Genomic DNA, 27,926 nt, shown 5'->3' on the forward strand with positions numbered 1-27,926 from the left:
CAGTTTTCTTCATCAGGATCCTGCTTTGGTATGCTTATTTGCACATGTAGATTGGAATACAGGATCAAGGCACTTTATTCTCTGATTCAGTAGATTTTTTTTTCATTTATTCAGATTTGACTATAATATAGAAGTGCTAGCATTTAAGAACTTAATGTGAAGTTTAACATGGTGTTTGCTGATACCTCAACTAAATTAGAAGATGTTTAAGCTAGTGATTATCCCTACTCTTTCTTTGTACACAGTGTTGTACTCAACACAATGTGACCTTCATTTTTGGTTGAGGCCATTAGGTTCTAATGCAATAGAAATAATTGTGCATCTTATAATTTATAAACACTCAAATATTAGTAATATAATTAGATCACACAAACTTGGAAAAGTATCTTTGCAGACAAGAATACTCATGTCTGAGTACATAGTCTGAAGTTTTCAAGTCACCAAATCATGTTGGTACAGATTTATTGTACATATAAATGCCTTATTTTGTTCTGAGAATTCAGTACTAGAATATTTTTGGTGAATGTCACTTTTTTGAGCAACATTTTATATAAGAACATATGTTATTGGGTTTTGAAACATCTGGGCTTGGGAATGTTTTAGTCTGTATCAAACTCAACAGAACCTCCAGTGCACTGTTTTTTTTTCAGGGATCCATGTGTTATTTGAGAATCTCAATTCAATGAATCAAGAAAGAGACATATCCACAGCTATGGTCAAGTCAGTGCTTGTTAGGTAAGATACTAATTTATTTTGTGTGTTCAAGGGGCCATATAAAATGGCTGAGATTCAATTACCTCAGCCTGCTGTGTTTTTTTTTTATTTTTTTTTTTTGTTCCTCCCCCCAAGTAGCAGGAAGCAAAGTCTGGAATACTTCCTGAGAAAGAGAAGAGTAAAAATAGGCACCTGTATTTGCGGAGATGGATTGCAAACTGCACGGAGCTGAAATGACATTAAGAAATGGGGTTTCTACCTATGTTGATGAAATTAACATGAGAAGATATATTTTAGAAATATATGGATGGCGCCACCAGCCAGGCAGACTTGCAGGCTTTCTGCAGCTCACCAGCACCCAAGAGCAGTGGCACCACCATGGTCATTGAAAAACAAGCAAGTGTTTGGTGGTTGGATTTTGAATTACAGGCATGTTAGGGGATGTGAATGGTGAAAGGGTCTTTATCAACTGTGGAGGATGAAAATTTTTCAGTGTTACTTTAATACAGATTTCTTGAGTTCATTCATTAATTCCTTTCAATTTCTGTTCATGTACTTCAGATGAAAAAGACACGAAATTCTTTCACAGAGGTTTGCAGAATAAGCTTAAGGGGATGGTGAACGTGGCAAGAAAATTAAGTACTAGATTTCAGATTAGGACCTAGTTAGTTTGACTACAAGAGAGATTTAGGTTCAAATGCCCTAACCCTTCCTGTTTCTGACCCCACTTGTATGTAGGATTGTTGCTGAAAATGGGCAATGGTAAATACTAGCACAAAAGCCATGTACGAAGGAGGAGGTAACCAGTAATATTTGGAAAATGTTGTACAACATATATAGTATTATGTAGTGAAAGGTAGGGTTAACAGCATAAAAGTGGAAGGAAGCATTGTCATGTGCCATCTCCTTAAAGAATCTAGATGAGAAGAATGTTTTATGAGGCAATGTGTGGTGCAGGACGCAGATGTCTGGTTTAAATAGGAGGGAGGACTAATATGCTCATAGATAGGCAGTGGCAGGTTGAACAGAAAGCAAGCAAGTTCATGATGAATTTTGATATAGCCTTGTTTTCTCTGGGGACTAGGAGCATGGACGCAAAATTTGGCAATGTGTTGATTTCTGTGCTTCAGAACGTGCACTTTCAGGTGTGGGTTGTCCTACTTTTTTGCACGTTTGAGTATTGCAGGGTGAGGAAAAGATGTTGAGAATATGGCTGTACACCCCTTTTGACAGGACAGGGTGAAATAGCTGTATGATTTGTAACGGAGGGAAGTTTGTCAAATAGGTAGACACTAATTGTTCTGGAAATTACCACTGAAGAAATCAAACAATATTATGAATGGATGAGAGGATGACCAAAGAAAACCAAACTGCATGAGGATATGTTTAACAAAGAATAACATGGCAGATAGCTGGAGAAACATCGGGTTTAAAAGAAATAATTAAAAATGAGTAGAGCAATGGGATGCAGAGGTAACCATTAATATGGAACGAGAGCTTTTCACAGTGTCTTGGGGATTGGGATGGAGAAGTAGAACACCAAATGACAAATGAGGAAAATACTAGATGCAAGGAACAGGAGGAGGTCTGTCACATTAACACAAGTGAGTGGTGAGCTGCATCATGGACTGAAGAGAGTGTGTTTTGTGTGTTTGTTAAACAAGCATAATAGGATCATAAGATGATATCGCAACCAAAATAGTTGTGACTGTGCCATTTACTGTGTTGCACTGCACCACACTGCCATGTTGCTAGCAGGGGAAAAGGAGGAAGGAGCATTTTAGTGCAGTGAAGAAAACAGTGTCTGGGACACTGAGCAAGGGTCTGAGAGTAGAGAATGGGGATAGGGCAATTTGTAGTCTCAAATCAGTGGAGACTGGAAAGACAAAGGAAGTTGTAATCCCAAATAATGGGAAATTATGAGGAGGAAAAGCAGAATTAAGGAGTGACCACAAGGGAACCACCTCACTGTAACAACATCTGTACCCCTTCTTTCTCCCCAGCATCTCTAATCTTCTGATCCCAAAGATGCAGGCCCAGCAGAGCTAAGTTAGGCCAGTCAGAACAACAAACCAGAGGCAGTCAAGGGAATAGTTCTGCAAGCAGCCATCTGTAAATGACCGTGCTTCTAGTTGAGAGAGTGTGAGTGCTCTGTGATTTATTGCCAAGCACCTCATTTTGGGCAGAATTAAAATCAAGACCTTTCTGTAGATTCTGGCTCTGTACTTAGTGGTTAGGTGAACCAGGCATGATCCTGTTCCTTATTAGGGATAAAAAATGGACAACAGACACTGAGTTGTATGTAAAAGAGAAAGAGGTTAACTGAATTAACCTGATCTCTCCTGTTAAATCTAATAGCATTGTGATTTTATAGCTTCCTTCAAAATCTTGGCAAAACTGGAAGGAAACTTTATCAAATGCTCTCTCTTTCAAGAAGCTGTACGAGAAAAGTACTTAAAAAGGTAACATGATGTGGGATACAATCTTGGGAAAATGGATAAGAAATTGAATTTGACCGATGATGGAAGAAAATAGTTAAATTTAGCTGCATTACTACGTCAATAATCCACTGCATTTGTAGTGCACTGTTTTAAAATTAGTCTCTATCAATGTTGAACAAGTCTGTGCAAAGCCATCAGTGGTTATTTACATACAATTTCCCAGACTACCAGGAAGACAGAAAAATAACAATCCAGAGTATAATCACGCTTTAACCTCTTGGTGCTTCAGTGAAATGGATATCAATTTCTTCTCCCAAGGATGTTGTATTGCTTAATTAATACTTGAAGCCCTGAGTGATTTGGGTAGAATGCTTGTTATGCAATTATAAAAGTATGAATTTATTATTAATGTTGGCCATGGAATTTTAATACTAGTTCATTTTTTTTTACCACTCTTTAACTATACTCTGCACTACACACTGATTTTCCTAGTTAAGCTGTAGTTTTCTATGTTGTGCAACTGAAGAACTAGTCAAGCTCTTTTTCTTTTCACTGAGAAATCAGTCGTTTCACTGAGACTTACTTAAAAACATACTTTCTAGTAAGTTAACATTTCATAGCTGTCAAATCTGAGAATTTTTGAGAGGAAAGGCAATATTTGTTGTTTCCCTCTGACAGAAATTCCATAGTTCTTTTTCAACTTCACAAGTCATTATGTAGGGGTGCTAGGGAATGGCACAGGAGAACGTTTAACACAGCTCTCAAGTACTTTCTATCTTCCTCTCAGGAAAAAACAAACAAACAAAACACACACACACACACACAAATATTCTTGAGGGCATCCTTTCGCATGCAGAGAGCTCATTATTATAGTTCACATTTTCTAAGAGGATTGCTTTACTTTTAATTGTAGTGTGTTGTAAATATGGCAAAGCTGTCACCTCAAGGCACCCAGAGGAGGCAGGGCCCTGTGGCAGCAGGCGTGGGGAGGTGCTGTGCCCCTGTTCTGGTAGCAGCCCGCACCTGCATTTACTCATCTGTCAGAGCAGAAACAGAAAAGTGCAACAACTTCCAAGAGCCTGGAGGTGTTTTATGGCTTTTCTGTTACTTCCTGGATAATCATCTTTTGGTGTTTCTTTCCCTCTCCAACCTGCCCAGCCCTCCCAGCTGAGGTGTGCTCTGCTGAGCGCTCCAGGCTGCAAGAGGCCTGGCCGCCTGCACCCAGAGCACTGCCTTTGGAGATGAGGGAGATAGCTGGTATTTCTAAATTCCTGCAGAGTCATGTTTTCTTTGACTGTCCCTAAACAAATATGAAGTACAATGAATATGAATACGAGTTAGAACTGGGGTAGGACTCCTTTGATTTGTTAATGCTTCTGTTGCTTCCAGTCTTCCCCAGGCCATGTATTAATGTGCAAATTCCCCTTGTGCAGCTTCTCCCTTGGCTCTTCAGTCGATCATTGTTTTTGTAGCTGTCCAGGACAGAGGCCAACTCACCTCTCCATGCGCCCTTCCTGAGTTATACCAGGCCGCTGTGTTTTTTAGAGTATTTTCTTTCTCTAACTTTCTACTTAAAAACAACAACAACAACAACAACAAAAACCAGCAACAAAGAAAATACCACAAACAAAACAACAACAAACAAAAACAGTTTAAATGTTAAACACTTGAGAAGAAAACTGTTACAAAATACATTGGGAGTGAAACTGGTAGGTACTGAATAGAATTTAATGGAAATGAAATATTTACAGAGCAGGGACTCAAAAGCGGTACAGGATTTTTTATGGACAGAAACCATATTCTAGATGGCCTTGGTCCAGCAAAGTGCTTAAGGCCCAGGGCAGTTTCATTGAGTTAATTGGGAATATGTATGTGTGTTTAAGTGCTTTGCTGGACCTCAGCCTTGGAAACACTAGGCTTTCATTTGAATTCCATTTTTAGTTTTTATTTTTACGTGAGGGTACAAATCTCAGCTGGTTCATTACCTCATTATTGTGACACCAGCAAGAGGCAATATCAATCAGTACAAATTGAAATCAAGGGTGATTTTAAAAAAATGAGTATTTAATAATTATCCTTAAGAAGCACTAAATCTGTCCCATTTGCAGTAAATGACTTTAAAAATCAAATTTACTTTTGAACTGAAGTGAACTAATATGTTTTGTTCTGTGATGATCAGCTTTATGGAAGAAAACATTTTATAAAATTTTCTTCAGTTCCTTTCAACTATTTAAATTCATAGATCTGTTTCATGGAGAACATATTTCTGAGATTTCTATTTTATTTAAATGAATCTACTTAGAAGAAAAAGGGTACAGGATATGAAGCAAGGATGTATATATCATTCACTGTTGAAGATGATAATTCAGTGTTTCGAAATACTGATTAATATGAAGTCATTCTCTGTTCAAATCTGATTGGATCAACATAATTATCCTTAGTAAAAGTGTCATTAACTTTTGATTTATATTATATGACCAAAATATAAATGATTAATTTATGCAATTGAAAGCTGAAAATGTTAATTTGATATGAAACCATGAGTATGAAAATCAATGTTTTACAAAAGACTCAGATAGTTAGCATAAGATCATGAGAGTGTTCAGAAGGATAACATTGACAGACATAAAATCTTGATGATAATGATCAATAATGTAAAAAGTCCATTTGGTGAGACTCAACACATGCCTGTCAATAAGTGGCTGTTTCCATGTTCCTGAGCTAAACTTGCATAAAATTGTTCTTTACTTAAAAGAGGAAAAACAAAACAAAACAAAACACAACAGTGGAATCAATCCAGAATGATTTTGCCTTGCAGACGGCATTTGGTATTTCACAACTGGTATTCTGTCAAGAATAACTTGTCTGTTCAAATTTAAGTATTTATTTTTACAACGTGATTATTATGGGGAGTATTGTATGACAGTCTAGCAAGAAAACCCCAGTGGCACCTGCTGACATTAAGATTTTCCTGAGCTGCTTGTGTGCTGAGTACAGGATGTTTCAATTTTCAGTGGTTTTAGAGAAATATATCTTGCCCTTCACAATATATTTCCTAGGCAATATTTTTGTTATGCTATATAATTCATCTGCAGACTCTGATGAGTATTGTCATTTGGAGAAAGAGTGGTGGTTTGTTTGTATATTTATTTTTGATTTTATTTTCTGTGAGGCAGGACAGACTTCTCACTATACAAGACTTATTGGATCACCATCATATTGGAAAACAACCTGTCCGGAATATATTAGTATTATTAAATATTAACTGAAGGCATTGCTCTTCCTCCAGGCAGATGTCTTTTCTGAAGTGCAGAACCTGAAGCTCCTTCCTATGCTAGGAATAAAATCAGAACAGTTGTTCTGAACAATTTCAACTTGGTTACATGCCCCTAAATTCCTTTTATTTATTTATTTTTTAAAATTTAACTGCATATACTTATTACATTTATTTTTCAATGCTCTATAGTACCCATCTTTGAGGAAAGTGTTCAAGTGTATTTTTAAATATTTTCTTACACGCATCTGGTACAAGGTCCTATTTTTGCATATTCCTAACACTGAACAATGTAAATGTCAGTAACCACCCTAGGCTCTTCTCCCCTGGTAGTCCCCCTGTCTTATGAGGAATAAGGATGCTGACAGACAGAACTTTTCAAACTGTTTAAGTTTTGCTTTAATTCTACAGATCCTCAATGGAGCAAAACCTTCCTTCATTTCTGAATAAATGTCCTAAATAAATCTTTTACCTCTTCTTTAGACCACCTATGTCAAAATCAGTTTGTTTAATGAAGCAGTCATATTAAGAGTTCTGGCAGAAAAGTCATAAAAAGAAAGTGGAATAATGTAATTGGACTAGAATCTCCCTTAGGGGAGTTATAAGAATTCATGGAAAGATAGAATTAATCCATTCTTGGGAGTAAACTGACCAGGAAAAAAAAAAAAAAAAAAAGCATGACTACTGAGGTCACAATTTTTTTTATGCTTCAATGGATAGCATGATGCTATATCCCAGGTTTATTAAAGAGGTGGCAGATTATACAATCTGCTGAACCACTGAATACAGAGACATAGCATCAAGTGGTATCTGTATGATGTCAGCTCTTAATGTCTTTCTTCCTCTTTGTCTGGAAATAAATTAGGGCTTGGATTTTTTTCTTTTATGGCTGTTTGAGGATATATCTTATGTGCCTGCTTTTCATAAATATTAGTATTCAGTTTGTGTAAGAAAGACATTATGACTATTTTTCAGTAGAACCTATTAATCTTGATACTCAGACTCTTGTTTGCATGTTTTAAAGTGATGCTTATTGGTTAAGCTGTCTTTTTTTTTTGTTTGTTTGTTTGTTTGTTTTGTTTTGTTTTGTTTTTTCCCTTTCATTTGCATTACCTGTGGAGAAAGATGTGTAGTATGAGGAGTTCTATTTCAGAATTAGAGAGCTTATTGCTTTATGTAGCAACTTCCACAATCACATCTTTGGTTTCCCTTCAGTCATCTAGTCTGCCTTCTCAGTAAGGTGACCGTATTTTGCTTTCTCTTTCACTGAAATAAGTATCCTGAAACCTCCTCACTATCCAGTTTTATTTGTGTCTAAATATCAGACTGACAAGGAATTTCACATTTTGTCTGTGCAATGATACGTGAGTATTAAATGCATTATGATGTTCGGTTGAACTTAAGTAACATGTAGGCTATAACTTCGTGGCACAGAGTTTTCTGACTTATGGGTTGTTTATACCAATCTATTTTGACAAGCAAACAAATCAGGCAGCAGCATGTAAATTGTGCAGATCTTTTTCAATGGGCTTAAGCTTGCTGATGTACCAACAATCTTGAAAGAATAAGGTTAAAAGTACATCTGCACAGACTTCCAGCAAAAGCCAGGGGTTGGTAGGTTTATTTTACAGCTACAGATCATAATGTTTCATGAATAAAAGTAGTTTAACATTTTTCTGGTTCTTAATCCTTTGTTCTTTATTTTAATTTATGGCTCTTAATACTTTGTTATCAGGGTTTCTTACTGAAAATAGACAATATACAGCTTCTTGGTACACTCACTAATTTTGATTCATACAGCCTTTGGAATAATAACCCAGTAGCATCAGCTGACAATTATGAACCTGCAGCTGTGGCCTTCTTAAAAAAAAATCATTCATAATCACAAGAGAACTGTTATCACACACATTTCTGATAAATGTTGTAGCAGCTGTAAAGAAGGGTATGAAAGATAACTAAACAAAGCCACTGACTCTTTCAGAATTTCTTTGACCTAAGTACAAAAAATTTAGGATGAATCACATCCAGTGTCATGTCAGGTGAAATCGCTTCACAATTTTCTCTGAAAAATATTTTGTCTCTATGTGCTACTAAAAGGCATTAGAAGACAAATTTCTAACCCCAAAATGTGCAGACTTTATATGTAAGTGTGCAGAATTAGTATTTTTAATACAGAAATATACAAAGCAACACAGAAAATATAAAGTAATATGGAAATTCAGTGTGCTATGTGGAGACATTTGGAGACTGGAGACATTTGTAGGTGATTTTATTTGTTTTTTCTTAATCTTTCTGGCTATCCTATATTCACATAAGCATGCTACTGGAAACTTAAGGGAGTCTAAATGTGTAGGAGGGCAGGAACTGAACCGTACTTGCCTCAGCATTTATCATGGTACCGGCTCTGTCTGTGAGCGAGGTGCAGACTTACACATCAGTAAGCAGGTAGCACAAATACTGTGTACCTATTCCTCCTCCAGCACATGGCACAATCCTACACATTGTAAAAGTCTTGCAATTTTCTGATCTTGTACGTTGTTTAGAAAAGTTAAATCATCATATTAACTAAGTAGTCAAACACAACTGAAACACTTTATTCTTTGGGGGAACAGGTGTAATTCTATTGACCTCATGAAAGTATTGTTTAATTTACTCTCATGTTCAGAAGCACTCTGGTTCTGTTAAATAAAATGAGTATGTTGTGATGGCAAGCATTGGGAATACCCAGAGCACATCTGTAGGCTCTCTTACCTTGCCTGAATGCCAGAGGGCAGGAAAAAGGCTTTTAGAAATCACTGACTAAAAAGCAACTGCAATGCATTAGGAACCTCAACAGCATGCAGTTCCTGCTGCCTATGCTTCTATAAAAGTGTGTGTATGTGGATGTATATGTACAGACTGTCTTAGGAGATGTTTCTCTCATGGATACTTTTCCTGTGCTGTGGATAGTATGGCAAGGCACACAGGCCAAGCAGATGTTCCGTTCATTTCTTTATATTTCAATGTCTAAGGATTGCTGGAATTTTTGTTTGTTTGTTTGTCTGAAAAGGCATAGATCTCAGCAAGAATTTCTTTTGCAAAAATTGGAGATTTACTTTTTTTACTCCTATGTTTATGAAATTAAATGTCCCTGGAAAGCAAGCAGATGCTTGTTTGCCAGAATACTGTTTTAAATGGAAATATTTCAACAAATCAAAGCTAACAGTCAACCATGAAAGCAAATGACTGAATGTGGATCCCAAAAGCTTAGCTAAAACACTTTTTCTCTCTGAGTTGCTATGTGGATGTTGTGAAGGACAAATGTCTGCTTGGTTTGGGAGCTTTAAGTCCAAGCACATGTGGGGCTGCCTTGTTCACTAAATGCAGCAATCTTCACTTTATGTAAGTGTTAAAGCAGGTGCTGAGTTTTTTTAATTATTATTTTAAATTGCATTTACCTAAGGTATGCACCCTTAAACAAGGAGGTTTTGGGCAGGAGGGAGGCACAACTTCTGTAGGGAAAAGAACAAGGGGGAGCTTTAGCAAAACTCTCCCTGTCCCTTGCAAATTCTCCCACATCTCTGTGTCTTTCTGGACCCTGCAGTAACTGATGTCTGCTTTAAAGCAAGCAAGAATGAAATAAAAAGGGAGCTTTGTTTCTGTCAACCTTTAATTGCATACAGCTTCTGAGAAAATTGGACTCTTGAGTCTCTTGTTCATACCTTTGCAGTATCACACAGTGAGAAACTGTAAGTAGTATTTTCTCCCCTGGTCCCCTGACACTAATTTATTATGTCTTGGTGGCAGATTTTACTCTTGGTCTTTCACTGTGATCAGTGTAGGTATAATGTTTTGCGGACAGTGAATACCGTACTTCTTTGGAGCAATCAGCATTGTTTAACACGCATGTGCTTTCAAATATAAATAACCCCCTCCCTCCAATTAATCACAAAACAAGAAAGAAGTGATGCATAGATGTAATTAAGGCCAATTTCTTAGTGGATGCATACAAAATACATTCACCGAATATTCCTTGGTTACTGGGTCTCTCTCTCTCTCTCTTTTTTTTTTTTTTTTTTTTTCCTTGAAATAGACCTACATTCTAGCATAAACTTTAGCCTTTCTACATGCAAAACAGGAATTCTTATATTTTTGCTTGTACATCACTTTTTAATCTTTGAGATGTTAAAATAAAGCTAGATTTATTTATGGTAATATTTAATCTTGCTACATATAGAATCAATGCATCAAAAACAAAATCAGATCTCAATTTCTTTTACAATCTTATGAAAATACTTGAGATGTGCCCAACTGCCTGGCCTGCTAAGTCAAATCCTACATATTCAAGGATCTGCATTGGCCAGTAAAGTATCAAGACATGTCTACTGACAGAAACAAATATATGTATATGTATATTTTATTTAGCTCACAGGAAAGTAAAACATGGATCTGCTTTTCTCATTGAAGGCCCAGGAACCTGAAGCTGTCTGGGGAAACATGAAGGCCCTATTTATGGCAACATAGGTAGAAGACTGGTTCTTTTGACACTTTGGTGAAACCACCATAGAGTTCCTCCTTTTATCACTTTTTTGGAAAAGCATTGCTGTTACTGGATAGAGTGGCAATTCTGAAAGAAGTGCTATGATTGAGATGCTGTGTACACAGCTCACTTTGTTTGATCTTTTGGAACAAGTGTCCCCAGTGATTCTCAGGAAAGACTTTTTATGCAACACTAATGAAGTTTATATGCTTTTTCAGTGTGTTCCTGCACTGCCTCTGATAGCATCATTCTCATCCAGTTCCAACCTAATAATAATTAAAAAGAAATAAATCAGAGGAAATTATTTTTTGCAATCTTGATAGTAATATATACTGTCAAAGTTGCGATTTGATCTCTGGGTTCTGTGCACTAATTTTTGTTATTGTTGTTTGATCATGTTAGTGCCATTTAATTAGGTAATGCCAGAAACATACAATTTATTTTTACACATGTAGAAGAAAGCCAGCAAATATTCCAGATTTGGGACTGCTTCTGTATTTTATAAAACTTTTAATAATACTGTTTTGTACAAGTACATTGTACCTGATTTAAACACTTCATAACGTGATTAGCGACTGCTGAGTTGAGGAAACATTAGAATATCTCATACTGCCATGTGTGCTTTGGAAATGTGTAGCCAAAATGTACAATATTTTTACACTTATTTCAAGATTGTGCATTGACTTACAACAAGAATTAGGTAAGAATTAAGAATCAATTTGTTGGAATGTCATCACCTGTACTGGAATTTTTTCAGTATTGTCTGTATACTTGCCAATGTTCATGTAACAGTCTGTTTATAGAGATTAATTTGTCTTCATAGCAGTTGCTAATTAAGTTTTTTTTTTAATTTTTTGTTACATCAAGAGATTTTTAGATAAGAGTACTGAAGCTCATTTTGAAGCAAAGCTCAAGTAAAAAAAAAAAAAGAAGCTGACTGTAAGACCATAAGAACACAATGTCAGCCTGAATTGTTTATTGCTTTAAATGAAGTTATTGCCTCAAGTTTTCTAATTCAGTTCTGTGTTCTCTTAATTTCTTCCTATAGTAGCAGAGTTTCATGTTTTAGAGAGATGTAATTTTACCTCATTTGTCTTGATGGCAGGGAAAGGACATGACCAGAGTTAGCATGCAGGTTTCCTCAGTTGCTATCACAAAAGTTTCAGTTTGTCACTAGAGTTCGATAGGTTGCTTTAAACAATCCTCAGGTAAGTGACTCTGGTGACTGTGGTGTATAGCTGAGTTTCTGCCTTAAGAATGGGTTACTTTCATTATGCTTGCAATTAAAATTGATGGCACTTTATTGATTGATTGATTGATTGGCAGAGATAATTTCTATAGCCATAAAATGTTTTAAATAGAGATGGGAAAAATGTGACACAAATAAACAGGATAGATATTACAGTGTTAGTTGATAACATTTCGGAACTCTATTTATTTGTGATAATAAGAAAAAATCAGAAAGATAAACTCTGAAAGGATAGAATTAATTTACTTGACATGGCAGAATACAGGGGCATATGAGAATTAAAACAATGCTTCCTGAATGATCAAATGAAATAAATGAAAATGAGCTTGCAAGTATTTCCCGATATTAGAAACCTCTGTTTACCTGAAGACAATTTCCATGACTTTTTTTTTACAAAGATCACATAACAAAAGTGAATGTTAACTTATAGCATCTATCCTTAGTTATTATACCTCATTTCTTTCAGTGACTTTTTTGTTTGTTTGTTTGTTTCAGAGTAGGATATATCCACCAGAAATAGGACTGTTTCGTTGTCTTGTACCTGTTGTGGAAGATGGTGAATGGAATGGCTGATTCAGGAAAACCTTTAGAGAAGTGTCCACTTAAAGGTTACAGTTAAAGGTCTTACTGACTCAACTACCTACATCCTGAAAACTCACAATATTTTTCTGGAATTGCCAGAAACCTCTTTTTTTTTGGTGTGCTGCACAACAGTTAGGAAGCATAAACCCCTGTCAATATGAAACATTGCGTTATATACATACTCTCACACAGGACTTGAAGTGATGGGGCAAAGAGAAGGCCCCATTTTCTCATGACTTGCTGTGGAGTTTATTGCAGAGCTGTTTTTTCCTCCTTTTCAACCACTTTGAGACTCTGTTTGCCTGCGATGTGTACAATATCCACAGCTTAAAATTAAATGGATGAGGTTTCAAGACTGCCTCTGACACAAACATTTTCAGCAGGAATTCTTTTCATTGTGTTCATTTTTAACTGCTGTGCAATGCAAATTATGCCTCTTACCTATCTCATTGTCTTGTAAATAATGCATAGACTTAATTACATGCCTAAACAAACCCATCGTCTTCTAAAAGGTTTTCCCATATAAGAACTGATACAAAATTCTGCAAGAACTGAAAATGAGACAGAAAGTAGATTTTCCATGATTTTACTGTGTAGCTCTTTCAGCCTTTCAGAGAATAAACAGACTAGGTGATGACCACACAGCTAAAAATTCAGCTGAGAGAGAAAGTACCGTTCTCCTATTGCCTCACTGGAGCAGGCGTACTTTGAGCATGTTGCAGCTTTTAGCAGTGTTGCTGGGATGCTGTTCCTTTATTTCAGCTAGTGACTCATACTGCAGTGCTACCAGAGGCATCACATTCACATCACCTATCAGCTTATTATTCAGGGCAAAGTAATTGTTGATAGCACGTTAAAATCTTCTGCTGAATACTTCATTTATGAAACATTAGAATTTTCCTTTAAACCAAATCTCTTCAACATAAGCCAGCTTAATATTTCTATGATCTTCCCCCTCTTCCCCCCACCCCAGCTCTCTTACTAGTATGTTATTTCTAATAATATCTTTTTTGTTCTGTTTTTGTAACAGCTAACAGTGTGTGTTTGCAATCACAAATTTTATCTCAAGCCCTTCTACAAAGTCTGAAGATAAACACCTTTGAAATGTTGCATAACTTCTCAGTCTGAAGGCAGACTGAGACTTGCTAATGGGAGATATTGCTGGAAGAAGAAAAAGGTTTTCGGTGAGGGCTAGGAGGTTAAAAACAGAAGCTAAGATATTTGCACCAAGTGTAACAGGGAGTTTCATAGGAAAACCCAAAGTGCCATTTTTCCTTCTTGATTAGTATTTGTGTAAAAATCATTATTTATATTTAAATTGAGGTGTTTGTTGTTGTTGTTGTTGTTGTTTCTATTTTCCATTAAAAACCAAGTTTCTGGGATCTTCTGGACTCCACAAGTACTGAAAAATAATTCTCTTACATTTATTTATTTATTTATTTTTAATATTGGCTTATTCTTTTTTCTTTTTTTTCTTTTTTTTTATTCTATTTTTAAGGGTTAGTGTAACTATACCAATAGGCTGATGATTTTTATTATGCTAGTATCTGTAGGCTATAAAGGGATTTCAAAACTAATCGTTTTCCTCAGTATTTTGCTTCCCTAAAGATAACCTGTAACAGGAGAGCAAGGCAAGCAAACCGAAACAAGTAAGATACAGAGCAGACACAGCAGCAAATCTCATGATATGTTCACACAAATCGTAATGTCCAGCATGTTTGTACATTTCGGAAACGTTCTCCTTTCAAATATTCATCAATATTCATCAGTACCCAATTAAGTTAAATCCATCTCTCAGGACATGCTACTGTTTTGCAGGTATTCCTTTTTAATAATATGCAGCTTAATTACAGTAAGATTATGCTGCAAAACTGAGGTATCTTTATTTTTTTCATTAACTGCCACTAAACCACTGTGACTGGCCTAATAAGATTCTGCCAGTCTGCATGTTTCTACCAAGCACATTTTATTTCATTATCTCTTAAATCCTCTTTAATTCTTATGGAACTATTGCCACAGGACCCGTTCATGCTTTCATTTTAATGAAGTAAATTGGAGCAGGTTTTAATGTCTGTCTTCCATAAATTAAGCTCTGTGGCTAGGGAGACATGTAAAGGCTTCTGTTTAAATTCAGTAAGCTGGCTTGTTTAACGTGTCAGTAGCAGTAAAAAAAAAAAATCAGGAAAAACTTTTTCATGCTCTTTTTTGGACTTGGCCTCTTCATGCACAAGATGTGGAGGTGAGAAGCTTGATTTAACTGTGAATGAAGGACGAGAGGTTTTTCTGTGAATCGCCTTCCCACATTCATTAACTTTAAGAAACTAACTTGGAACAAGGCAAAATGATGATTTAAATGAAAGCTTCCATTAAATTGTATTGATGTTTCTGGCGTTTTAGGCTTGAGACATCTGTGAAAGCATTCTGAAGCAGAAGAGTTTTCAGTTCTCCAAGAAAGGACAGAACAAGCAGAGAGAATGGAGTAGTAGGATTTGTGTATTCTTTGCAAGTGTTGAATGTTTTGTTTTTCCCCATCTTTCTCCTTCAACTTTATAATAGCCTTTTAATTCAGCAATGCATGACTTCTTAGAGCAATTTTATTCTTTTAGCTTTTAATATGCTTATTTTATTAAAGCAGTTTAAGAGACAGTGTTCTCCTACATTCTGTCTTGAATGAATTGTTTCCTCTACTTGACTTAGTTTAACTGCTGCCATTAAAAAAGCCTGCAGAAGTAAACTGGAAGTTGGATACAGTTCTTCGAGGGGGGGTTGGGGGGTTGGGGGTTGGGGGGCTGGGGGGTGATGGATGACTGTCTTGGCTGTGTATGCATCAGCTCAGTTAATAAGAAGTCAGGTTTTTTCAGCATGAAGATTTGAGCTAAAAATTTAGAAATTAAACCCAACTTTTTGAGTGCAAAGTGAAAAAGAGGTGGCAGGTGTTTCTTTTAGGTTACAGACAATCACCAAGAAATGGTCTCTTACTACTTAAGAACTAGAGTACTTCTGGAAAGGAGGGCACAATTTTGGCGGTGGTTGTTGTTAGGATTTGCATTTTTGAACAGAACTAAAATGACTGAAGTCATTCTCTTGCTTCAAAGTGTACAGCTCACACTTTAATGGTTGCTTTATAATGACCATTAGTTCTGTTCAGAAATCTGTTCAGAAACTAGAGAAGTCTTTTTTTTTTTTTTTACCCAAAAGTATTGGAGTGTAATCCAAAAACAGAAAGGATTAATATTCACATTTTATGTATGTAGATGCAAAGCCACATGACCACCAGGGAAGCAGTGACAGAGTGAGCAAGAGAGCTCAGTCCCTCTCTGGTAACTCCATTACTCTGGATTTTCTTTGAGAGTGCCAGTAATATTACTTTTCTGTTTTTCCTGGTGATTTTCATCCTCCTTCTTCCCTCACCCCCCAAACAAAATTTAATAAATCTTTGCAAAGCTTTGATTCAAGCACAATTGGAAATATATTTGCTTATTTATTGAGCATGTGCAGTAGCATACTAATGTGGTGCTAACCCAGACTGATGCACACATGTGATGTCTGTCAGTATAACAGGCAGCAAAGAAAATAAAAATAATAATAAAATTTCTATCTAGATACCTTTCTCCCCAAAGGCCCTACACAACTGGACCTTCTTAACCCTTTTAGATAACTGCCTAGGATTTTTATTCTCTTCACTGGTGTTTATTGTGTAGCCCTGAAAACATAACCCCGAAAATGAAATTCAGGGAAATCCAGCTTTTAGTGGCATGAGTAAAGGAAAAACACTTCACTGTGGGATGACTCAGGACATGATCTGTTTCTCCTACCAATCTACCAGAGAAAAATTTGCTAAAATTCTGAAACTGTGAACATTGTCTAAGAGGCGCTTTTGTGAATTTGTCATCCATTTACTATAATAGAGAGCTACTTGACTGGGAGATATTGCAGGTGTTATGTATTATATTGCATTCAAAGCACTTCCTACATGTTGCAGCTGATACACAAAAAATCATTTCAGCCTTACAAATGATGCAGTACTACAGTAATGTGACCGTCTAAATGCATGTGAAAAGACAATAAATTGTCAGAGATCCAATTCTCTGCTACAAAATGTGAAGAAAGCATCGAAAAGCAGCTGCTAAAGACAACAAATACAGTTTAGTACCACTAGTGAATGGTATTCCTGTAATAGCCACATATTTAAAATCTTAGACTATATGCTGCAAGACACTGTCACTCAAAACAGGTAACTCAAGACCAAGTTCATTCTATTTTCATTTCAGTTTTTTTCCCTCTAAGGACCAAAATCTGAGTTATTTTGTGAGCTGTCAGCCTCATTACTGGACAAAATACTGTGCTGTTTCATTAATGAACTGAGGACTATGAAGAATATCCTAGTAAAGGATTCCTGGAGGCAGAGACATCAAATTTAGTGGTTAATTTACTGTATAAACACAGCATTGACTGAAACCCTTACACTGTGCAGTAAACTGTTTAGCCTATTTTTGTGACTTAACCATTACTGATTTGCATCTGTTAATCAGCTCTGCTTTTATGCAGTTTCTATTTATGTTTATAATGATATAACCGTATGTCCTTGGTACTAACGATGCAATATCTTTGGATTCTGTTTTTGACTGTATCCCTTGATGACGATGTCTTCATCTCTTGGATAAGGCCAGCTAATTTATTTGCTTCCTACTAAGAGAGGTCTGACTGTTGCTGCAATACAGTGACTCAGCTAATCTAAATTGTTGTCTGTTCAGCCTGAGTTTGAATCTTTTCCCTGTATATGGAACCAAAATGTAAGACTTTCTGTGAAAATGCGCAGTTTCAAGAGAAAATTCATATTGATTACATATAAAAATAGGTAATTGATTTCAATTACTTTGTCAGAATCTGTGATAAAGCGAAATTTCTTGCAAAATGTAAGCATCTGACTTTTTTCTGGTGCTTTCAATGCTTTATATTTAACATTAATATTTATGCCTGGATTTTGGTTTGTGAAAAAGAAGCTTACAGAAAGCATTATGAGTCCTTGGCAGAAAGTTAAAATTACTGTGCCAATAGGACAACTACTAAATACTAAATATTTTTTCTATAAATTAAACGGTACACATTGAAATTAGAACCTGCCTAGTAGCTGGCAAAAATGGTACTGTCTTGGAACTAATTATCATTTCCTACTGTAGAGGAGCCCACCCATGTTTGCACAGCAAGTTTGCTTGTATGCTATAGAGCAAAACAGCTGTTGTGGGTGGAGGCAGTTCCCATACTGTGATGTTCACTTGGAAAATGTCCTGCCAGCTGTCAAAATTACTTATTTACCGGGGGAGGGAAGTGAGTATAACTTGGGGTTGTCTCCTTGTCATAACAGATGGCACAGAAAGGGGTACACCCTTGGAGTGATGCCCACATTTCTAGATTTGAGCGAACAATGGTGAAGTCAAGCCAAATGTGTTTTGAATAGGACCTAACATCTTGTTTTAAGGGGAAGGTTTCTCTAAGAATTCTTAATCTGAGCTCTAACTTCCCACCTGTCACACTTTTCTTCCATGCTGTTTGGATTTTCACTCACAGGCTGAAGTAATTGTCCTGCTAAGGGTTGGAGGTTCTGTGTTTTTCATCCCAGACCATTGCTTATTGTTCAAATCAACGACAAAATGCTTATTGTTCAAATCTAAATGCAAGGCATTAAAGCCTTATCCAACCAAGCAAAGGTCAGTGGCTGATTCTGTAGCTTCATGTTATATAAGGTGTAGGGAGCTCTGTAATCTCTTATATTACTAAAAGAACACCCTCTAATATCATCCCTGTTAAGCAGAGAAATATTATGTAAGCACAAACAATATAACTCAGGTTTTGTAGTTTATACAGAAATAAAATTATTTTAGCATAGCGATTTAGTGAGGGATAGGAAAAGGGATTCTTACATAACTTCTCATTATTAAGTCTTGTAGCATCTCTGAGTGTCAAACATCACAGATTACAGAACTGAAACAGAGCAGGAGATAAACGAGACAAAACTAATCTCTCAAATAACCCTGAAGTCGTTCTAAGAAATCAAATGCTTAAAGCACAATTACCTTTAGAGTGATTTAAAGGATACGATTAGTGTAATGCAACTGCATCACAGAATAGCTATTAAGAATCAAAACTTAGAAACTCTTCCTGCTTTGTTAAGACATTCACATTCTGTTAGTGACCTAAATCTGTTGTTCTGCCTTCTGCCTTTCTCTCTTAGTTCTATTCATTGCAAAGAGCATACTGGAAAGTTTTCTTTCACTGTTTCACTTGTTTGTGGTCTCTGGAAGGAGTATAGCTCTTAATGAAACATCTGCATTTAAAAATTGATGTTGTAGTCTTAAAAGCATTTATAGTGCATTTACAACCATTACCTCATACGTTTAATTCACAACGTGACATAAACCTTGTCACTGCGATGCACTACCCTTCTTGACAGTAATATATATATTATATATAGGTAGGCAGGTTGGGACCCATATTTTGTATAGCTATTTTCAGATATTCTTAATTATGGATATCATAAAGGTTTATTTTTAGAAAGCATTCAGACATCCATTTGAAGTCCAATTGATTATTGGTGGGTTGTGCCTCCAAGACCAGAGTAGATCATATGTTTAAGATTGGTAATAGGGTCAGCAAGTAGGACCAGAACACAGGTCTTTTTCAACTGTCTTGGGAAATTAGGGACCTCTGTAATCATCTGTGGGTTTTCAGCAGTGGACAACTAAAGCAGCTGCATTTCTTTAAATGGTCAAATTATGTATAGTGATGTATACCATGAGAATATTTCAGGGCATAAATGATCATTATGTAAATGATGAAAGAGTGTTTCCTTCAATACATCAGGGTTTTGCAGTATTGAATTTCCCTAGCTAGTCCTAAAATTACTCTGGTTAAACGTAAAATCAAAATTAGCTGATAACAGCAAAAGCATTGGACCACTGTTTATTGTACACTATATTGGGCGGATATAATCAAGAATTTAGCACAAAGTTATCTGAAGACACAGAGTCAATTTCAATGCAAGAGATGTATCCTTGTTCACTCAGCCTTCTTCTGTGGTTATGTTTAGGCTTTTAAATCTGCTGTAAAGGAGAACTGAAGATTTATATATTTCTAAGAAGAGAAGAGGATCCTTTTTTCATTATTCATTGTACAATAATTTGTTCAAGTCATACAATTTTAAAAAGCAACAAGGCAAACTGCTTCACAGTCCAATACATTATAGTAAACAGTTATTCGTTGGATTCTTCAGGTCACTTGCTCTCTTTAGTTATTACTAGGTTAAAAGCTCTAAGGTTGACTATTCATTACACAATAAGTGGATGATACTAAATTCAGTACAAACAACAAAATGGAAGTAACTTTCTCAGGAACATCATTAACAGAGACATGACAAAACTTATTGTTGAAGATTAAAATCTTCATAGAACTACAAAGACTGAAATACAAATGTTTGTCTTCCTGTATTAGTCTTACCAAAACCCTTGAATTATCATCCGAATACAGTTTTCTACAAACTGTTTCTTTCTTTAAGGTTAGAATTAATAGGTTTGTATTTCCGCACTTTTTCTATGACGGGGAAAAAAACCAACTCTGATTCTGAGTAACTGAGTTAAAGCCCTACTTTTACCATGTATTGTCAGTAAATTATATTTTGTCCTTTTGTACTACATAGAAATTTACCCTTCATGTTTTAAAAAATAATTTTTAAAATAGGCAAGTGCAAGTTGATGACAAGTGAATAATAATATTATGAATATATGAATAAAGTTTTCTTTATAGAAGATATAGAATTCATATTCCTCAATTTCATAATTAAAAAGTTTTTAACGACAGTGATAAAACTTCATAGGAGAAATGAGCCTGAAAACATCCTGAAGTTGCTTGTAGTAATTTAAATTTGCTTATAGATAGTACAGTGTGAATGCAGCCCATTGTGATAATTCCTTCTAATCCACATATAATAGAATTTCATCAAATAACTTTCTCGTCAACACCATAAATTCTGTTTTGAATTTAAAATACCTTCTTGGAAGATATTTTATTTTGATGTAAAAGCTTCTGCTGACAGAAAATCATCCATATCCATAGTTACTTTTTTCTGGTAGACCTTACTTCTGGACCACCTTTGACTACCTTTAAGTTAAAGGCATAACATGTTACCATACTACTACCAGATTTTTTTCTTCTATTATGGATTTTCTATACTGTGACTTGCACTTTTTTCACATGATACTATGACTGTTTAATTTCTTTTCTTTCACAAGAAACTGCAGCATTATAAACACTGTGAGAGGAAGCCCAATCTGAGAGAGTTAATAATGACATTTATCAAAAGTATTAATTTCTTTTGGTGATGAAGGTATAGTGAAAGGGGTGGCTATATGGAATATTTAGAGAAAATTTTGCTAAGTAGTGTTTGAAGAAGCATTTTTCCAAAGGCTATTTTCCTATTAGATAGCTTTCTGCTTGGATTTTTAGTGTTCATTTTATTTGCTAGTGCATGACTTGAAGACTTGAGACCAAGAATGTTTACGTTCTGAAATATTTTTAAAGTGCTAGCTGAGCAGAAAAGGTGGCTGCATTCTTCATGAATAGGATGCTCTGGGCTTTCAGCAGGCTTCCACTCTGCCAAAGGAGGGCTGATTGGATTTTGCCAGCAAAATATAGCCAACGGATTTCTCATCACAAGTTCCATATAAAAATGAAAAGTACTGAAGGGTTTGTGAACCAAGTAACCATGATGTAATTTTTGCATTTTCTCTCTCTCTCTCTCTCTCTCTCACGCACACACTATTATTTGACAGATGTTTCAGCCTTAGCTCTTAGGACATGGCTATTTGAAGGATGCTGGATGCATGCATTTGCATAGGATTGCATGATGAATTTTACATCTTCACTTGAACTTTATTAGAGAACTGCATTATATTGTCTTGTATTCACAGTTTGTCAGGAAATGTTTGGGAAAGGCCAGTTGGAAGGCAGGGTTTAAGTAACTTGGTAACCTTGCCTGATTTTACTGCTTACTGGACTGAAGCATAAGGCTCTGATGTTGCAGTATAGAAAACTATACAGTGTAGTCAAACTTCTAAACTAATGAATGCTGCTTTTGAAATGGTTGAAGATGCACTTGTTTTCAAATGGTTGCTTAACTGTTATTTTCTGCTAGTATAAAAGATGTCTGTTAAGAGTATCTTTGAACTTTGTTGCATGAGCAACATAGTAGAGAAGATGAATTGCAAGCAAAACCAAAGGACAAATCAAGCTTTCTCAAGGACCTTGACAAATTCATAGTCTAATCAAAGCATAGCACTCCTATGGAGTGAAACTACTTCAGGTTTTGGTACTAAGGAACTAGCTTCTGAGAAAACAAAAGGTATTAAATTTTAATGAGACCATAGAATAAACAGTGTACTATTGCCCTCAGCAAATCATGAACACTGTACGTAGGATTAAATTTGTAAAACAGAAATGACTGGCCAAAAAAAAATCTTAGATAACTGTCTTAAAAGAAAAAAAAAAAAAATAGAAAATGATATAAGATATATTGCAGGTTGTGTATTTCAGCCTGTATATCCCTTCCCTATGTTTAGCTAATTATCTCGAAGAAAGCATTGGGAATATGTGTAATTATATCTAGACATCTGTAATATCATACATGTGTATAAATACATGTGTTTAAAATATATGATTTCAATATAATATAACTCATCTTTCACCTATGAAGCTGTTCTTGTAATTCTTTATTTTAATACAGACATGTTAATGTTTTACTTTATAGAATAGATCTGCATTCATTGACAATGGTGAGATGAAAGGTAATTTTTGAATGTCATGCATGTTGCATAATATTTGCTTTGAATTCATCTGAGAAAAAAAAATCAATAACAAAATATAATTATATTGTTTAGCTTGCGTGCTGCCATCCTTTCAATTTTTGGCTCATCTTGCATGCTGCACATTAATGGCTTATCAGGTTTTCACATACATGGTATTCAAAATGAATTTGTGGTGACTAAAGCAGCCAATTAGTTAAAGGCACATTCATCTTAATCATTTTGTAAGTCATGTAAAAAGAAAAATAGAGTTTTATTGTGAAGGCCAGGTTGGATGTAAGTGCGACATAGTTTCTGTTTGCTGTATTTCATCTAACATTGTGGTGTACAGTTTTTTATTCTTTTTTATTAATAGCCAGTCCTGTGTTTATTTTTCACTGTATCACTGTGTTTCAGTTGACCTCAAATTTATGTATTCAGTCAAATAAAATATATGCACCATGTAAGGGTAACAAATTTTCACACGAATTTTCATAACTCATAAATTTCATTTAAAAATATTAAAAAAAATAAATCCTTAAGACACAGGATACAGTGAGCAAAAATCAGGTAACCTATTTATTATTAGGAAATGAAAAGATATGACTTACTACTATTATAGATTCAGATTTTGAAATAAATCATGAGACAAACTATTTTAACAGATGTAGTCAGTTATTTGTCCTATAGATATTATCACTCATATAGACTGCAGTCTGCCTTTTTCTATTACAGGTTATTCTCGCATCAGAGTTTTTTGAGATCCCTCTTACATCTCAGCATTATTCATGAGACTACAAAGCTCTTGTCTGCCATGTGCATTCATTCATGTTCAAAGCTTGCTAAGGTAAAAATATGACTCTAATAAATCATGATTTCTAAAACAAATAGTCATGGGTTTTCCTACATAGAATTTACTGCACTGTAGAGCACAGTGAGTGTATACTACAGTACATATATAGAGATACAGATGTATATTTTATATATATATATTTATTCATTCATTTATTTATTTTTCCCCCCCAGGAATGCTACTTGGTTTCATGTTCAAGAAAATACTGCCGTAGGATCATTTGCTTTTTGTACTGACAAAGAGACAAAACGTACCCTGTGACATCAGGTCAGTTCAGTCGTTGGAGCCCTTGGAGATTACAGCATCTTCTTCCATGCTCTTGGTGCCCTCCCTTTGGAGTTGCTATGAGTGGGGAACAACCTACTGTTTTGGGAGCACAGAGGCTAAGAGGTTCTTAACTGCTCTCTCAATTATTAATTGGCTCTCTTGCCAATGTAGAACTCTGTTTAAATTGGTGTGTTTATAAAATATGAGATTACTTTAGGCCAGGTAAATATTTACTAAGCTGACATAAATAAATAAATAAAAACACTCTGTATAATTTATCCTCTCTGCTACTGTTAATAAGTCAAAGCGTAAGAGCTGAGAAATGAAGTTGATTTTGTGTTCTTTCTGAAGCAATAACTGAGAAAGTTACTCATGCTGTGCCTATTTTTGTCACATCTTCATATGGCTCAACTGTACTTCTGCCACCTTGGACAACAAAATACAAGGAAGATCAGAAATAGAAAACTGACATGTTTTTGCTTCAGGGGCCTCATAGCAGCAGGTGTTCTGGGAGAATTCAGTGAATCTAATGAAACTAAGTGAAATTGGGACTGCTGGATTAGGAGGTCAGACACGTATGGTGAGCGAAGTTGCCATGATGCACTTGGAAAACTGGGTATATGCTTGATAGAAATAATACAGGTGTTAGAATATAAAAGAAAAAAAAAGGTCCATCGTCTTAACAAATGCATCACAGGTGAAAAAAATGTAATTTGAAATTTGAGCTTAAAATGAGTAATATTTCAAATTCAGCAAATCCATTCTCATACAAACAGTGCTCTCATACTACCAATCAGCATCAACACAAGTGACTCAATTTGTGCTCATGAATAATACTGTATAACTATCCTGCTAGTTGGTACATGCTTTTAAGAGAGAAAAATATTTAAAGACAAATCGGGTATAAATAAAATATTGGAAAGGATATAGAATAGTACTATCAACATTTTTTAACAACTCAGATGTGTAACTAGACATTGGGATGCTGTATGTCACATTTTTGCACAGCATAACAACCTTGGCATACAGTGTATATCCACTTCAGCCCATATTTTCCATTGTATTTTCTTTACATGCATGTTTGTATGTTGCAGCTGTCATATTTGTATGGAGTTGGGAAGAAAATCTTTGTTTTGTTGGCATGAGTTTAAGAGGCTTTCAAAAAGCTTCATAATCCTGATCTCTGTGAGGATTGGCAGGTGATATGCTACAGTCCAGAGGAATACATACCTTGTGTGCCTTATTTTCAGCACAGTTTCTGTTTAACATTTATCATGAAAATGGGCCTGCTATGCCAGAGTTAGCTGCACTGGCAGCTACCAGCAATGTTCCTTTACCTCAGCTGTGGCTTGTTCCTCCTTTGGGCAGGTGAGGGGTTGGAAAATGTCACTTTCCTAATGCAAGTGGACCCATGCTGACAGCAGCCCTGATGCCCCCACTGTTACAGGCAGCCCTCATCTTTCCCTCTTTATATGGGCTGAACTCTATCTGCACACCTGGACACAACATTCAACTGAAAGCATGCCATAAATTGGCACACAGGAAACACAATTCACTCTAATAGGGTAATGTTTTTTTTTTCCTAACGATGCAGTGCACAGAATTCCACGTGGCACAGAACTTGTATTAGCAAATAACAGTAAAAAAAAAAAATGCTTCCCTGGATTCCTTCCATTCCTGTTTTCCATTACCATATGCATAGTGTAATGTACAGAGTAGTGGTTAAGATTAGTCATTTTTCTCCATTAAATGTAATTATAATTCAGTAGACTTGCATATTTTTATAGAAGAATAACTGGTAACATGAGGTGTTAAGTAGTTTTCATTTAAAACGTATTTAAATTCAATCTGCTCAAGTGGTAAGAATCCCTGATTTCTGGTATGTATGACTTGACTGACTCATTTCCACTACATACAGTTACCTGAAAGTCACTTCTCCCTAAAATGCTAATAAAATTTTAGGCTTTTGACCAGCCTAGAGTTTAGTTTTGCATTATAATAGCAAAAGAATATGAAATCACATCATACTGGCCCTAACCTGCCTGTACATTTTTTTTTTTTTACTAGTCTTCTGTAAAGCATGAACTTGTAAAAGTTATTTCTGTATTAATACTTGTGTTATAGATGTGATAAGTCATTATAAAATGTACTAGTTGGGGTGTTTTTGGGGTGTTTTGCAAACTCAATCCCCAGTCATTAGATTTTTATTTTCTTTTTTACATTGCGATGTCCATGTTAGGAAACAAGACTGGATCAAAAATTTTCTATTGTACTGTCTGCTTTGATATCAACTCAATTTGTGACATTTGTTGATCAACAAACCTGAAATTCAGTATTCTCACTTCTTAATAGATATAAATAATAATGAAATGTCTCACAATGTGAGGTGATGAAGTATATAATGGTAGGTTGGGCAAAAGGTGTTGGTACTAATTCTTTTGGGCACAGTTTTGCCTAATATATTTATCAAGCTCTCTGTCATCCTTCAGATATTCTTTGAACAAATTTTTCCTCTTGTAGTTACAGTAATGCTACAGGAAGGACTCTTTTTGTTTTGTCCTGCCCTAGGAACCATGCTCTTTGAGATTTTGACTGAGTGCAGTTGCCAGTTGCCCTTGTGCAGCTTTGTGTTTATCAGGTCATTGCAATACTCTGAGGGGTGGTCTAAATGGCAATATGCTAAAGGATGTTTTTTTAAAAACAAACAAAACTCTGAAGTCTAGCACTGGAAAATGCTTCTAAATTTTTAACAGTTTAGTCATCATAGTGGTAATGTAAGGAAGTAAAAAAATATGCATCCTAATTTCTGAAGAGATGCTTATAGAGTAGAGATAGTGCATTCAGAGTGAATTACATAAACTATGAACTATCTAGTGCACAGGGTGTGAGCAAGGCTTCTGCTGCTTATCTCGACATCTGGTGCAACCATGAAGGGCAACCCTATCAGAGACTGCTGGCCATGATTACAATTAGGGTCAGGCTGTGTAATCTTAAAGTAATTACTTTGCTGGACTGATAATATACAGGAAAGTACTGCAGATGAGAATCAGATTTCATCAATTAGAAAACAAGTTTTCCACGCAAATATGTTAATAAGGATGGATCTCCCATCACACAAATTGTGCTGCCTAACCACTTGATGTTTAATCATTTGTTATTTCATTTTACAGTAATGGATCCTGACATTTAAATTGCTCCTTATCATTTCCACTTGGTACATGTATCTTGCCTTCATACAGAAGAGTATGGCTGACACTAAAGATGGATTTTTGCCCTGTAACAGAGCCCTGCTTAATACTTTTGTTAATGTGCAAAGTGGAGTGGACTGCAGTTCATTCTGCTGTACTTAATTTGGCTCTGCAAGATGTCTGATTGTTGTCAGTAAAATAAGCAGCTTCTGAGTTTCCATAGGAAGCCGTCTGTCCAAAGGGGCTGTTTTTATACAGTCACTCTTCAATGTAGAGCAGTAATTTCAAAAATATCTAAGTACCATTTTTCAGGATCAGACTGATTTAAAATTTTTCAGAAATACCTTCACGGGGCAGTGAAACTGCTCACACTTTATGAAAAGTCTCTTGAAAAGTACATGTATAAGCAGACCCTCTTTTCTTTACTTAGGCCTCCAGCTTTTCAGAAGAGAAGGCGGAGGGATTGCTGCAACTGTTGCAGCAAGGATGAATGAAACAATTCTCTTCCAACCCAGAAATTCTGTGATTCTGTGATTCAGTCTTGTGGTTTTATCAGCTTTGCAGATGTGATACCAGTGGAAATGAGACATACACTTGCCACAGCAAAGCGCAGCATCCCACCTCTGTCTGCAAGCAATTTGCTTCTGTGTCGCATTGTAGGTGAGTCAGCTTGCAGAACTGGGTTTACATACGCGGTTTTCAGAAGCACAAATGGCCCCAAGATATCAAAATGCTACAGAGAGTAACAGATTCTCTGAAGATCACACTAGCTGTCCATGGCTTTAGGTACAGGAGTAGCTCCATGACTCCTTTAGAAGCACAAGCCATGGCCGAGGGAATTGCCAGGAGCACTCAAACTGCAGCAGTAGCCTCAGCTTGGTCGTCTTGTTTAAACTTTTGTGCCCTTAAAAGCTGTACCTACCCATGGCCTGTGTTGTGGCTCAGCAGCACGAATCCCCCACTGCCTCCCCCAGTTTCTGTGGTGTTTAAAAGGTACTTTTAATAG

At 35.8% G+C, this 27,926-nt stretch overlaps 1 long non-coding RNA gene across 1 annotated transcript; it reads left to right on the top strand.

Annotated features, from left to right (window-relative positions):
* The first annotated feature begins 653 nt into the window (after window positions 1-653).
* LOC137862628 (uncharacterized) lies at window positions 654-26,045 on the top strand. Its single transcript, XR_011100438.1, has 3 exons — window positions 654-735; window positions 23,348-23,459; window positions 23,639-26,045. It is a non-coding gene; the product is annotated as an uncharacterized lncRNA (long non-coding RNA).
* The last annotated feature ends 1,881 nt before the right edge of the window (window positions 26,046-27,926 follow it).

Source organism: Anas acuta, chromosome 11 (genome assembly GCF_963932015.1).
Source record: "Anas acuta chromosome 11, bAnaAcu1.1, whole genome shotgun sequence".
NCBI classification, from domain to species: Eukaryota; Metazoa; Chordata; class Aves; order Anseriformes; family Anatidae; genus Anas; species Anas acuta.